The sequence below is a fragment of the Rattus rattus genome, chromosome 7 (assembly GCF_011064425.1).
Source record: "Rattus rattus isolate New Zealand chromosome 7, Rrattus_CSIRO_v1, whole genome shotgun sequence".
NCBI classification, from domain to species: Eukaryota; Metazoa; Chordata; class Mammalia; order Rodentia; family Muridae; genus Rattus; species Rattus rattus.
The window spans coordinates 62,636,375-62,651,449 of record NC_046160.1 but is presented as its reverse complement, the minus strand read 5'-3'; the positions used below and the strand labels follow the sequence as shown (position 1 = coordinate 62,651,449).

The window sequence follows — 15,075 nt, the reverse complement described above, 5'->3', positions numbered from 1 at the left end:
AAGTGATTTTATTTCGCTCATCAATCATCAAATGCCATCAATCTTCAGCTTGATGTGAGCCCTAAGAGTTTCTCCCCATCGTGTTGTAATTTTTAATTCGCTTCATTATTATTGGGCTGATAACAGGGTACACCTGTACTAAGGAGCATCTAACACCCACGAGGACTACTTATGGTCGCTCTAAGAGATTTACTGATGTTGCTAAGCTCTCAATAGACATCTTTATCTGCTCAGTCATTTTTAGAGTATCCTTGTGATTTTCACTGGTTTGATTTGGAGTCCATCATGTACTTGCTGAATATAACTAGTAAAGAGTTCCATGAGCAGTAAGGGTAGTTAATCCAGGAATGTATACTTTTCTGTGTTATTGAACTGATTCTCTGTATCTTTTTTATTTTTATTTATTTTACATATGGTACACTATATAGGTAAATTACCTGTAGCTGTCTTCAACCTGAAGAAGGTTTCAGAATACCATTACTGGATGGTTGTGAGCCTGTGTAGTTGCAGGAATTGAACTCAGGGACCTGGGAAGAGCAGTTGGGCTCTTAACCACTAGACCATCTCTGTAGCCCCATTCTCTGGATATTGTATCCTTTCTTTCCTGTTTTTGATGGTCCTTGTTTTTGGTGAGAGTTAGTAGCAACCTCATTGGCTCATATGTCAATAATTCACACTCTGAACACTCATGAATGTCTGCACTTTACTTTTTACGAACGGCAGATAAGGAGCCTTTTGTGATCAAGGCTCAGACAATATGCTGGGTATAAACATAAATATCTATAAGGAAGCTTTGACAACATTACCATTAGCAACTAAGTTCACAATAGGGCCTATATCATCTCTAAACATGGGCTTTAACCACCCTGTATGGAAGAATTTTCTATGAAAGATTGAACAAAATATAATATAGAGAATTATGTTGTTTCCCAGCACTAACTCTCTTAAACATGTACTCAAATAACTCTGTATCTTATTGGAGAGATGCTGGACATTCATCTTTATTCACAGCCTGTTACTCATGATCTTTGAATAGCCTAGAGATGAAAAAAAACATCCTAGATTTCTAATAAAGCATATATAAAAAGAAAAAATCTTGTACACACAGAAAAGTGAGTATTACTCAGTGATAAAACATGAATTATCTGATCTATAAGTATATGGGATTGGAAAAAAATATACTGAATGGATCAACCACGTCCATTAGACAAGGGCTTCCTGTTATCATCTATATCTGTTCCAAGATTTTAATATCATGTTTTTTGTACTTATTTGTAGAAGTTGAAAGACTAGAATTGGGTCATTGTAGTATGAGAAATTTACTGATGGGAAATAGTAAACATGAGGTAAATATAGAAAATAGAACGTTTTAAAATAGAGCAATCATAAGAACCAACGCATTTGCATGACAGCAAGAGCTTCTCCAAGACCCAATTAGACTGATGTACAAATGAATTTACAGAGACTATGGTCACAGGAACAGAGACTGAACCAAGTCAACCCAGATAAATCCCAAGTTGAGTAAAAAATGCTCCAGTCTCAGATCTAACTAGGAAGAATTGGGATTGGCACTCACATGTAAAGGAATAATTAGTTTTCTCAGTGTAGGTTCACAGGGACGAATGGTCTGTCAGTCATGAAGAGCAGTTAATGATAACAAAAAACTTCAACGGTATTTTGCAGTTTTTTTCTAATATTGACTTTTCATTTCTCTTTGTCTCTCTCTTTGCCTATGTATCATTGCTACAATGTTGTGATTTTACTCTCTCTCTCTCTCTCTCTCTCTCTCTCTCTCTCTGTGTGTGTGTGTGTCTGTGTGTGTGTCTTTTTTCATTGTGTTTTTGTTTGACTTTAATCCATTAAATTTTTTTCTTTTTTCTCTCTTTTACCTTTTTTATAAGAAAGAAAAAATAGTAAGTAGTTCATTAATTCGAGGTAGGAAGGATCTGGAAATAGTTGGTATGTGGAAATCAGTTATTAGAATAAATTTCATCTCTTTTACTCAAAAACTTATAAAAACCAAATAAAAACAAGTGAACCTAAATCTGCAACCTGTTTAATAAAGAATCTTTACTGTGTTTGAACATAGATATATCACACATTAATCACAGCAGGGTATATCACTTAATACACTTAAGAAAGAAAATCACAGTGATAGAGAGCCTGTTCCATTCCCCATCGCATGTCTCTATGGCAATATTTACCTCAGTGTGCCATCTATTTAATGACATCCCTGAAAATAGATTTGTCATGGCTTACACTTAAGTTACACTGTCTGGCTTTTTAGAAAATTTATCCATGTAACTTCAGTATTCACAGAGACTATTAAGTGATAAACCATTCTAGTTTACATGGGAATAATGATTTATTCATCAGAAATTTTAAGTTGTACTACTGCATCTACAATATCACTCTCAAAGACAGATTCCTCCTTGTGGACAGGTGGATCCAACACTGCCAGTTCCCATTTCTAAAAAAGGTAATGACAGGAGTTAATAGTCTTTTACCCGTTTTCATGAAGCTACACCTGGGCAGAGCACTTGTGTTCAGAGGGTAAATCACACACCCTATATAGTTTAATAGACAGAGTAAAATGACTTATATATTAAGTGTATAGAGGAGGAGACTATTGATTATAATTAAATGTTGAAGAGGTCAGACCTGTTTGACCATTAGTAGCTCAATTTACTTTGAACTCAGTGCTGAAATAGACCTGCATTGACAAGAATGGATAATTAGTAAAATCACTGCTTAGGGAAATTGGAAACGACAAACCAGGTAAAAAATCTGAATCATAGAGATCTGCAATGAGAATCACCCCATAATTACAGGGCTCTCAGGGACTGAGCCACCAACCAAAGATTATACATATTCTGGGTCAGGACCTCTAGCACATATATAGCAGATGTATAGCTCATTTTTCATGTGAGTCCCCAATAACAGCAGTGGGTGCTGTCCCTAAATGTGTTTCCTGTCGTGGGACCCATTTCCCTATCTGGACTACATTGTCTGGCCTCACTGGGAATGTTGTCCCTATCCCTGCAAAGACTTGATCAGCCAGGGTTGGGAGATATCTGTTCAGGTTCCAACCCTCTCAGAGGAGAAAGGAAGGGAACAGAAGGAAAGACTTGTTTGTGAGGGAACAGAAAAGAAGACAGCAATTGGAATATAAAATCAATCAATAAATGCCCTCTTTGGATATCATAAATAACATCTTCAATGAAAAATAAACCCCTAATCCTAACGTAGGATATCTCATTTTACCTTCATAAGCAGCAATTTTTCTATGTGCTACATCTCATTCCTTCTTATGAAGATCAAGCTCCACTGTTACATTTCGGAAGAAATAATCCCTCCAACTTGTTCCCTTCTCCTCTCCCTCATCCATATTGTCCTATTTTGTCCCACAAGTGAAAACAATCCTCCTTTGTGCTGAGAACTTTGGCTTGAGTGTCCTAAGACCCTACAGTTATAGCTTTACCATCACCAGTGCTGTCCTGCAGCTACCAGAAAATTTTCCTTATAATATTGAAATAGTGAGGAATTAAAACCCAACCATGAACTGAGAATGTAGTCCTCATTGGAGTAGTTAGAGAAAGAATTAAAGGAGCTGAATGGGATTGCGATCCCATGAGGGTAACAATACCAATCAACCAGAGATCCCAGGGAATAACCACTACCAAAAGTGTACACATGGAAAGACCCATCGCTCCAGCTCCATATGTAGCAGAGGATGACCTTGTTGTGAATCAATGGGAGGAGAATCTGTTGGTCCTGAGATGGCTCGATTCCCAAATGTAGGAGAATGTCAGAGCTTATAGGTGGGAAGGGGTGAATGGTAGGGGGGAAACACCCTCATAGAAGAAGGGAAGGAGTACAGGGGAGAAGGTTTATGGATGGGAAACTAGGAAAGTGGATACCATTTTAAATGCAAAGCAAAAATATACAGTGAAAATAGAAAATTAAAATTAAATGGCATATGGCTGTTGTTAGTCCAAAACAGTCATATCAAGACTTATGACATTCATTGACTTTCTCAGAGGCACAAGAATAGGGTGTCTTTAGCTGTCTGGGATATCTGAAACACAAATGACTTACCTCCACAACTGACACTTATTTCAGCTTTGGTGTATTCAACTGTGAGGTTATGTTAAGAAAATTCCTGAATTATGCACACTCAAGCATGAGCAGTCAGGCTGTTCTTCCACTGCCTCAGATTAAGAATCATTATGATTGGTGAATGCATTTCCAGGGTTAAGCATCAACACAGGATCAGAGTTCTCAACTGGATGCATGGATATCTGGAAGCTGCATAATAAACATATACAGATTACTCTTTACATACAAACTGACAGGCATTTTCAAGGCTTAAAGTTACTTTCTCTTCTCTTTCTGACCCTGCTTGTTCACCTGTAGCTTGAGGCTGTGCACACTCTGCATTCTCTTGCACACTCTGCATTTCTCCTTTCACTCTTCTTTTCTCAAACTGCCACACACATGCACACCTCTGTTCATTACTCTTTCATTTTCACAGATACTCTTCATACACACCTCACACACACCACATGCGATCTCCTTTCACTCACACACACAATCTTCTTACATACCTCACATTCTCTCTTCACTCACTCTTCACATGCTCTTCTCATGCTCTTTCACCTCACTCTTGCCCCATTCTTTTATTGCTAATCCAAAAGCAGGTAGAAAAAAGACATTGTGTAATCATTGCCAAAACAAATTCAAAAGAAAAACCATATCCCACAAGGAATAAAAATTAGGATTGTTCCCCTAAGTTTCAAGATTCCCTATTCACAGGCCTGTAGCCAAAATAGTAATGATTGCAAAATTTATCATTATTTAAACTTTAACTTTTGACTTATTATACTTCAGAGCTCAGAGCTCCGAGGTTAGCTGCTTGAATTTTCCTGTGAAGCTCTAATGATAAGAACATGGGCAAAGCTGCCATACAGTGGCCAGAAGGAATCAAGTTAACCCTTTTCTATAGCTTTCTGTTCCTTTACATTGTACACAATGACTCTCATAAGTATCCCAGTATTTTGACTTAGGTTTACTAATATAATTAGTAATTATATTATAATACTATAATTATATAATTAATATATAATTACATTATATATTATATAATTTTTATATAATTTTATGTATTCTATATTTCCTTATCCAGGAAGAACACTCAAATGTTATGCAAATCTTATTTCCTAACTTCAATAACTTTTTTCTTTCTTGGAGTCCCAATACTGGCTTTAATTCATTTTCTAATAATTTTTTCAAACTTTCTTTGCAAGTCAAGCATTAATCTGGAGCTACCTTTGTGCAGTTATTACATTGTTTACAAAATAAGAACACACAACATGGGGCTGGCCATTAGGGATGTGCTGTGCCCCTATGACTTAATTTTGAATTTTTTAATAATCATTACAACAAGGAATATCCAGTTTCACAGAATTTACCAGAGCAGAAGGAGAAAAAAGTAGGAAGCTTGGTTATAGTGGAATAAATTATGCACATTAAGGCCTACTGAAAAGCAGTCATGCACAAATGAAATCTATACAACCGTTGTTTTCCAAGAGAATTGGGAATAAACTTTTTTTTTTTTACAAAGAGATGCTGTGGGCTATTGAGATGTCTATCATAGCTGACTGTTGGAAGTCCGTGATATCATAAGCTGTCTTCAGCATGAATATGTTAAATTAAAGGAATTGGATTCGAAGTCATAACAGTCTGATGATATGCATCTGGATACAGGAATATAGGAGCAGCCAGTGGGAGGAACCAGATGGTTTCCTCGTTTGCCAGGAAGTGAACTAAAGTGGTCCCAATATTCTCTGTACACAAATCCCATGGGCGAGAAAGCTGGTCTCAAATAAGTACAGATAATCCTGAGAAGTCAGAGCGGACTGCCAATTCTCCTCATGTTCATGGCCCAAGAAGAAGCTGCCTAGTGCTCTCTGGATAAGGTAACATAGCTAGAGACAGGAGAAAAACCCTTCCAATTAATGCCTGAGGCCAGAGCTGAAGACCAGTTCCCTGCAGCACTGACAGACCTGAGAGCAGAGGTAACACCAACTCTTCTGCTCCAAGTGAACCACATAGAGGCTTCAGGACACACAAATAGAAGAGAAGTTCTTTGTTCCCAGGTCCGGCTGAAAGAAAAAAGGTCTGCAAGAGTGCAGACACACAGGATTGCACCAGGGTCAAGACACTATCACAGACTGCAAGACAAGCTAACACCAGAGGGAACATGATGGTGAGAGGCAAGCACAGGAAACTAAGCAACAGAAACCAAGACTAATTGTCATCACCAGAACCCAGTCCTCCCACCTAAGCAAATAATGGTTGTTCCAACCCCCTGGCAAAGCAAGATTTGGATTTAAAATCACATCTCATGGTTATGATAGAAGACTTTAAGATGGACATATTACTATGTTCAAAAAATATATAACAACACAAGTAAACAAGTAGAAGCCCTTAGAGGTAACAACAATCCTTAAAGAATAACAGAGAAATGAAACCAAACCATCCAGGATTTAAAGACTGAAATAGAAACAATAAAGAAAGCAAAAAGAGACAATCCAGGAGAAATAAAAACCTATGAAGGAGATCAGGAGTCATTTCCAAAATAATTATCCCAGCTTTCTCCGTCCTTACATCATTACACATTGTTAGGGCAAATGTCACATGTATTTTATGGCCTGCTGACCTTTATGCCATGATCATACTACATTAGACTCTTTGCCTTTCAGCTTTAGAACCCACCCTTGTGGTCACTGTGATTTCATAAAATGTTATTTATATAGTCATGCCTTACGCTTCATTGTGCAACTGGAATTGTAATGATTATGGAAATCAGTTTTAGCAGGAGAACCTTTCCACGTTCTATTGTGTTTAAGTATAACTACAGTCATCTGCACCACATTCTCATTCTCATCTGTTCTAATGGGTTGCTTTCCTCTTTAACACCTACAGGGATGCCATCAAAAATAATAAGTTTTCCTAGAAGAAATTACTATATGCACTTGGAGATTAATAACAGAAAATTAAGTACTGAAAATAAACAAACATGTAGACACAAACATGCACAAATGCACAGACACATACATATACACACAATTTAAAGCCCAAATATTTTGCTTATGTTTTATGATACCTGAACATTATGCATTTCACATATGCCTTTCCCTTAAATCCTTACTACCTCTTGGCCTCTGATTAAACTTTGAACAATTTAAACACAGACAGGAGACATAGAGTCGGGGAACTTGAACCTATGTAAGCAAAATTCTTGGTTGATTTATATTTTCAATATTTATTTGCTTATTCATTTAAAAACCTCCTTGCTGCTGGACGTCCTAGTTTACCCTCAAAATTCTTCCTCAATGTCTTCTGCCCTTCTCCTCTGAGAGGTGAGCCACATGGATATCTTCCAACCCTTTCACAGAAAGCCTCTGCAGCAGGAGGAACATAATCTCTCACTGAGGGCCAAACAAGGCAGTCTAGCCAGTTACACAGATTCCAGTCAGGCACCAGCTTTGGGATAGGCACCTGCTCATGTTACTGGGAAACCCACATAAAGACTGAACACAGAACTGCACATCTTTTATATATGTGGCAGGAGGCCTGGGTCAGGCCAGTGTATGCTGTTTGGCTGGTGGTTCAATGTCTGATAGCCCCAACAGTCCACACATTAGTTAACTTATGTTGGGCTTCCTATGGAGTTCCCTGCCTGCTTCAGAGCCCTCAATCCTTCCCCCAACTCTTCCATAAGAGTCCTTGAACCCCATCTAATGTGTGCCTATTGGACCTTGTCTCTGTTCCAGTCAACTGCTAGGTAGATAGTCAGCCTAGGCTTCTCTCTACAAGCATATCCATGTATCATCAATGCTGTCAGCGATTGGTGCTTTCCCATGGAATGAGTCTCAACTTGGGCTGGTAATTGGTTAGTCATCCCTAAGTCTCTCTCTGCTCCATTTTTGACCCTGTGTTTCTTCTTGACAGGACACATTTTGGGTCTTCCATTTTTTTTTCTATTTTTAACTGGAAAATATTTTTATACACTATATTCTAATTACTAATTCTCCTTTCCCAACTCCTTCATGATCTTCCTTCCTGAATCCCCTCCTTAATCTAGTTAGAAAACAAACAGAACCTAAAAGTTATTTAAAAAAAGAAATAGAAAATAAGCTAAAGGAAAAGCAAGTGAATTGTAATAGGACAAAGAAAATTAACAGAAGAAAAGACACGAAAGGAAAAGCACAAGAAACACACATAGATGCAGAGACACAAACATTCACAAGCAATCTGTAGCACAGGGATGAGCTTCAAGTGTGCAACCCACTGTGATACTTTATGCTGTATCACTATAGGTCCGTGTTCTCAAAAGGCTGGCAACTGTAGGGCTGCTTACTGGGACTTGGTCAATTTTTTATGAGAAGCAATCTTAACATATACCTTCTGAGCCTAACTCAGCTAGCATGTACATATTTTGAGTTGATAAACGATGTCTTGGAAAAGCGATTTAGCAATACTTTTTTTTTTTTTCTAATTAACTTGAGTATTTCTTATTTACATTTCTAGTGTTATTCCCTTTCCCGGTTTCCGGGCAAACATCCCCCTAATCCCTCCCCCTCCCCTTCTATATGGGTGTTCCCCTCCCCATCCTCCCCCCATTACCGCCCTCCCCCCAACAATCTAGTTTCACTGGGGGTTCAGTCTTAGCAGGACCCAGGGCTTCCCCTTCCACTGGTGATCTTACTAGGATATTCATTGCTACCTATGAGGTCAGAGCCCAGGGTCAGTCCATGTATAGTCTTTAGGTAGTGGCTTAGTCCGTGGAAGCTCTGGTTGCTTGGCATTGTTGTTCATAAGGGGTCTCGAGCTCCTTCAAGCTCTTCGAGTTCTTTCTCTGATTCCTTCAACGGGGGTCCCGTTCTCAGTTCACTGGTTTGCTGCTGGCATTTGCCTCTATGTTTGCTGTATTCTGGCTGTGTCTCTCAGGACCGATCTACATCCGGCTCCTGTCGGCCTGCACTTCTTTGCTTCATCCATCTTGTATAATTGGATGGCTGTATATGTATGGGCCACATATGGGGCAGGCTCTGAATGGATGTTCCTTCAGTCTCTGTTTTAATCTTTGCCTCTCTCTTCCCTGCCAAGGGTATTCTTGTTCCCCTTTTAAAGAAGGAGTGAAGCGTTCACATTTTGATCATCTGTCTTGAGTTTCATTTGTTCTAGGCATGTAGGGTAATTCAAGTATTTGGGCTAATAGCCACTTATCAATGAGTGCATACCATGTGTGTTTTCCTGTGATTGGGTTACCTCACTCAGGATGATATTTTCCAGTTCCAACCATTTGCCTACGAATTTCATAAAGTCATTTTTTTTGATAGCTGAGTAATATTCCATTGTGTAGATGTACCACATTTTCTGTATCCATTCCTCTGTTGAAGGGCATCTGGGTTCTTTCCACCTTCTGGCTATTATAAATAAGACTGCTATGAACATAGTGGAGCACGTGTCTTTTTTATATGTTGGTGCATCTTGTGGGTATATGCTCAACAGAGGTATAGCTGGATCCTCAGGCAGTTCAATGTCCAATTTTCTGAGGAACCTCCAGACTGATTTCCAGAATGGTTGTACCAGTCTGCAATCCCACCAACAATGGAGCAGTGTTCCTCTTTCTCCGCATCCCGCCAGCATTTGCTTTCACCTGAGTTTTGATTTAGCCATTCTCACTGGTGTGAGGTGAAATCTCAGGTTGTTTTGATTTGCATTTCCTGATGACTAAAGATGTTGAACATTTCTTTTAGGTGTTTCTCAGCCATTCTGGCATTCCTCAGTTGTGAATTCTTTTGTTTAGCTCTGAACCCAATTTTTAATAGGGTTATTTGGCTCCCCCTGGTCTAACTTCTTGAGTTCTTTAAAAATTTGGATATGAGGCCTCTATCTGTTGTAGAATTGGTAAAGATCTTTTCCCAATCTGTTGGTTGCCATTTGGTCCTAACCACAGTGTCCTTTGCCTTACAGAAGCTTTGCAGTTTTATGAGATCCCATTTATCGATTCTTGATCTTAGAGCATAAGCCATTGGTGTTTTATTCAGGAAATTTTTTCCAGTGTCCATGTGTTCCAGATGCTTCCCTAGTTTTTCTTCTATTAGTTTGAGTGTATCTGGTTTGTTGTGGAGGTCTTTTATCCACTTGGACTTAAGCTTTGTATAGGGTGATAAGCATGGATCGATCTGTTCAAACATACAAGAAATACACGTATGTGACAATGGATGGTTTTATAAATATCTGTTACTTTATAAGAGACTGGAACTTCTGAGAGACAACACAGCCAGTGTTGAAAACATACCAGGAAGCCACTTAAGACTTAAGACTATGTAAAAAAAAAATTTTTTTTTTTGGGTTTTTTGTTTAGGTTTTTTTTTTTGTTTTTTTTTTTGTTTTTTTTTTTTTTTTTTTTTTTAACCCAGAATTTGCATGCATGTTACAGGTCAAATTTTTATTACACTTTATTCCCACATATTCCAACAGAAGTTCTGGTTTATCTCAGAATCCAGAGATATTTTTATCACATATAAACACAGTTCCTCTTATTTGTGGTTTTTTAAGCAAAAAAGTATGTCAATGGAGATGGTACCTGGTGAATAGAATGACAAGGTATGGGGTATTCTAGGAACATCCTCAATCAACATTATTTTATTCGTAGACATTCATTGCAAAGTTTCAATTTAGGTTTATAAGTAGGAACAACAAAAATCTGCATTCATAATGATTACTTCTATGTAAGTTTCCAGGTTAATCATCTCTGTCATCTCAGTCGCAGAGAAGGTTCCTGCTCTTGCAGAGTTTCTGACACTCTCAGGATGTGGTTGCAACACTGTGTCTTGCACAGAAATAGACTGCAGAGTCCTCAGATGTCAGGCTGCTGAGCTGCATATAGGCTGTGCTGGAGGATTTGTCTGCAGTCAGTGTTGCCTTCCCATTGAACTTTTGAGTATACCTAGTATCACCATCTGAAGGATCAATCATCCCAATCCACTCAAGGCCATTTCCAGGCTGCTGCTTTACCCAGTGCACCCAGTAACCGGTGAAGCTGTAGCCAGAAGCCTTGCAGTAAATTTTGACTGAGGACCCAGGCTTCACCAGTTCAGCCCAGATTGCTGCAGCTGTACCTGGGGAGGAACACCTGTGGAGGAAAGGCAGAGTGGTTATCATTGACACCAAACTGTGTGCCTATCCTCAGGTCTGAGTTTGAGAGCCCCTTACATGTAGCTGCTGCCACCAGAAAGAGGATGATCTGGCTCCATCCCATGGTGAGGTTCTGTGTTCTCAGTCACTTTAGAGAGGACAGTGATCATGTGTTGTGGAGTGTGAATGTTCCTGTATTTACCACCACAGATTTACATGATTTACATATTCAGGAGCAGGGTACTTCTTAGATAAGGAAGTAGTCCTGCTGGAGAAGGTGGAGATAGAGAACAGCAGGGTTAGGCAGCAGGAAGTTAAAGTCAAATTCCTAATTCACTCTGAGGAAATTCATCCAATACCCCTTCCTTGAGCAGTGTGCAGATGATTCTGATGTAATAGAAAGACCTAGACTCTAAATAGAGTTTCTGCCTGAGAAAGTTGCTCCACTTCTGACATGGTTACCAGATGGATTGGCAGATGGTTATAGGACAATGTTAATGATTGGAAATTTCAAAGAAAAAAAAACAGCTAAGTTTACAGAATTTTCAGCATCCCTACAATACATACAATTAACGTTTTCTTTTCCAAAATGTTACATAGTAAAAACTCACCCAAATGTTCAAATGTAAATATACTTCAAAAAGGCTTTTATTTTAATCATTACAGCAACACGATCAAAATGACTAAATTATATAAATCAACTTTATTCTATCAACAAAGCTTTGCCTCAAGAACAAATTTTTATATGTATAACAAAACAGAAGTTTTTCCTTAGAAAAGAGTATGCTAATTTTAGGAAAATGGATGCAACTGTAGTTAACTGTACTAATGAAGACCATATCAGAAACACAGGCACATGAGTCTCTCATTTGTAGTTCTTAGATACCACACTGTTATATAGACAAAGTCTGTTATGTATACAAAGTCATAGTGAAACTTTCTAGTATAATAATATAAAAAGTAAGAGGGCATGAAAAGGAAGGTTAGAATTTACAGGGAAAACATTCACAAGGTACAAAATAAACTTCTTTGAGAATGCTAATCATGAATAATATATATATATATATATATATATATATCTACTTTCCAGATTTATTTTTATTCTTTAGTATTTTCATTTAGTATTTCATTTAGTCTTTCATAAATTAAAAAAAATCAATGATTAACTACAGCCACTCTGACCCTCTTGTTTCCCTAGGGAGTTCCCACTGAGACTCTTTCCAACAAAACTGACCCATATTGCTTTATTAAGTAATTGTGTGGTGGGTCCAATATATGGTATTTATGTACACATGGGTGGAATCATTCGCTAGTACATAGGGAACTTATAAAAACATTCTCTGAAAATAGCTAAACTTTCCTTTTTATTCATCAAATGCCAGTAGTCTCTCAGTTTTATATGGGCCTTCATACGTTCCTCCTCATCCATGTTGTGATTATTTTTTTAATTCTTATTCTATATTTAGAGGTGAGAAAAGAACACACATGCACTGAGGATTGCGTGTGATCCTCAGAATACAATTTAGGGAATTCAAATGGGTACAAGGAACAAATTCGAAAAAAAAAAAAACAAAAAAAACAAAAAAAAAAAAGAAAAAAAAAAGAAAACAAAACAAAACAAAAAAAAAACATTTTCTGTCTGTTCAGCTCTTTCACAAGGTGTCAGGCTACTACTTTGATTGACTTGATTTGTTCAGGTCTTAGGCTGGCCACTATAACTACTGAGAGTTTATGTGACATTGTCAGGACCTGAGATTGTATTTAATGTCTATCCCTCTCACTTTTGCTCTTTTGTGATTGTCTTTAGGTTTGGGGTAGAACACTGGTATAGATGCCTAATTTATGGTTGAGTACCTAGGCCTATATTCTGTGAACTAAACCAGTCATGGGTGTCTGGTGTCAGTCATTACACACTACACCCAGAAGCCTCTGTGCTCAAAAGTGAGAGCAGCAATAATCTACTTGGTGTAAACATGCATATTATAAGGCAGTTTGATAACTTGACCATTAGCCATGTAGCTAGAGTCTGCTAGTAATAGGGTCTAGAGATGGCTCCTTCACCAGAAGCCATTGGACATTTGACCATGTTTACTTGAGATGAAGTCTTTGTTATGGAGCAGGTCATAAACCCAATTAGAAAGCCGTCGTTCACAATGTAACAATCTAGTACTAGTGGGCACTTCTTATCTGTAGGCTGATATTATAAACTGCTAGGTCATGTACTGTATAAGATCACTGAAGCCTTTGGGCTTCTTCTATGATGCATGACACTGTCCTGCACTAGGAAACCTAAGAAACGGATAGACTATCCTACTCATTTAAAGGTTAGTTTCTGTGTGTCCTGTACCATAGTCCTTATCCAAGTGCAGATTTGAAAATTTTAATGTCCCAATTAGAACTGAGTCATATGATAATAAACAAGAATGCAAATGAGAAAAATAAATTATGTTATGTGGAAAGGTTTAATCTTTACTCATTGTTGATGTGACTGTAAAGTAATTTGGAGTACTGACTTTGGAATTCTGTTAGGAAATGTCGCCAAAAAGAGTAAATAAAACTGTGCCATGTTCCCGTTCTATCCCTCACAAGCATGTAGTGAAACCACCCTATGTTATTACAGAGACACTTAATATTCATATTTATTGTTGCTCTGCTCAGAGTAGCTGGAAAAAGGAATCCATGTAGATTCATTACAAACGACAATTAGATAAAACAATGTATGTGTTATAGAACACTAAACAAGTCTCACTGGTAAAACATGAATTATGAAGTCTGTACTTTGTGGGAGAACTTAAAAAACGCTCAATAAGATCACCCAGATCCACAGAAACAAATGGCTCATGTTGTCATTTTTATGTACAATTCCATGATTTGAATATTTTTTCGATGTTTAAAATGTAAAAAGCCAAGAGAATAGCAATGAGCCATTGTGGTCTGGGGAATTAAAAGATATGATGTAATAAAATAAAAATAAAAGGAAAACAGAAAAGTCGGGTAGATGAGACAGAATGTTCCAAACATAAAATAATTTTGGGAAATGGAGAATAAAAACACTGATGCAGCATAAACCAAATTGAAAGATAATAAGAGGGGTAAGATGAAGTCTAAGATCTTCAGTGTACATAAAAATAAAAATATGTTCAGAATTTAGAATGCATGTAGCATGACAAACCAAATTATTGGGAGTAAAAAAAAATAACAAAACTTAAAAATTGATTTCTAAATAAATAGAAAAAAATAATAAGCCCTTCATAGTTACCTAGTACTGCTGTGGATATATCTGAATATTTATGGATTAATTTTATTTGGAATGTAGTGGAATGTAATACTGATAGAGTATTTTCATCAAAGATAAGGACATCAAGGAGATTGTATGAAAAACTGATGAAAAACAACTTGAAGTTTAGTGATTAGTATTTCCTCAGTGGTCTGATGGAATGTTCTGGTCATGCTCCAATGTTATATGAGATACATTCTTGCAGAAAACTGAGTAGAAAGCACAGGGATGAGCCTTGTCATTTATTTTAATGAAGAAGCCTTTTTTAAAAGGTACCTGGATTACAGCGTAACACATCTCTCAAAGAAATGGGTTGTACATATCATTGCAAGTCACAGGATAATGCCCTGAGTTATTTGTCAGAGAAGCTCGACTGGTGCTGAGAACAGGATGAGGAATAGCCATTGCTCTTAGTTGCACACAGCAACTCAATCAATAGTTATACCTTGTTTCTGAGAAAGATTTTAAAGACTGAATAGATTATAAGAGCCAGAGGAGTTGAGTGATTCCAAGAAACTGATTTCCAGACATAACAGAAATTCTATACATAGGAAACTACCGAGATTGGGACAGCATGTAGGTGGTAT

The 15,075-nt window shown here is 37.5% G+C and overlaps 1 pseudogene; it reads right to left on the bottom strand.

The window, feature by feature from the left end:
• Nucleotides 1-10,881: 10,881 nt before the first annotated feature.
• Nucleotides 10,882-11,335, bottom strand: LOC116905020 (annotated as a pseudogene).
• Between the last annotated feature and the right edge of the window lie 3,740 nt (nucleotides 11,336-15,075).